Genomic DNA, 902 nt, shown 5'->3' with positions numbered 1-902 from the left:
ACAAAGCTCCCATTTTCAAGCTTTTATCCCATGGTTTAAGACTATAGTTAAGGAACTGCATTTATGATATCCTCATTGCAGGAAGAAGTAACAGCAGGAGTATATAGATGGAGTGGGTTCACCTTAAATAGCCAAACCCAAACAACACTTCTGCTCACATGTAATTCACCAAAATTTGGCCATGTTGCCAGCTTCATGGAAAAAGAGGCTAGAGAAATGTTGACTTTCATTAACAGCAAGCATGAGCCCTAAAATCTGGGCCTGGTATTAAAAAGAATAGGAGAGTACTCACTTGGGCAGCACATATACTAAAATTGGAATGATATTGAGAAGTTTAGCATGGCCCCTGAGCAAGGATGACATGTAAATTCATGAAGCATTCCATATGTTTTGGTTTTCTGACTTTAAAAAAAAAAAAATAGAATGGATGTTGGATTTTCTATGTCAATGTCCATTTCATTTACTAAAAGAGAAGGTTGGAAGGAAGATTATAAACTTAATGTAGGTTGTCTTAAGTATTTACATGCTATCAGGTAATGTATGTGGTAATTTCAAATGTAGAACTACAAATGTGAATATGAAATATGTGTATTGGAGATTATATATTATTTGCATAATATATTTGGAAATTATTTTATAGAAAGATATATAATAAACAAGAGAGACCAAGACATTTTCAGAGGCACAGAGACTAATACTGATGAGTGACTTTGAGGCGGTCTAGAATAAGCAAATGTATTCTTCTCTATTCTGTTTGCAACTGTACACTAAACCTACCTAACAGTTCTATCTGCTCGAGCTGTATCTGCATATTTTTCAAAAGCTATCATCTTCTATCATCTATGAGCATTCCCTACCACTTTCATTCAATTCACTCTAGTCACACTGCCTCCTTTTTATTT

At 34.4% G+C, this 902-nt stretch overlaps 1 non-coding gene across 1 annotated transcript; it reads left to right on the top strand.

Moving 5' to 3' along the window:
• The first annotated feature begins 284 nt into the window (after positions 1 to 284).
• Positions 285 to 391, top strand: LOC118014652. Its single transcript, XR_004680343.1, has one exon. It is a non-coding gene; the product is annotated as a U6 spliceosomal RNA (small nuclear RNA).
• The last annotated feature ends 511 nt before the right edge of the window (positions 392 to 902 follow it).

The sequence above is a fragment of the Mirounga leonina genome, unplaced genomic scaffold, assembly GCF_011800145.1.
Source record: "Mirounga leonina isolate KUSES-001 unplaced genomic scaffold, KU_Mleo_1.0 Mir_154, whole genome shotgun sequence".
NCBI classification, from domain to species: domain Eukaryota; kingdom Metazoa; phylum Chordata; class Mammalia; order Carnivora; family Phocidae; genus Mirounga; species Mirounga leonina.
Note: the sequence above shows the minus strand (reverse complement) of the source record. Positions and strands in the feature narration are given on the sequence as shown.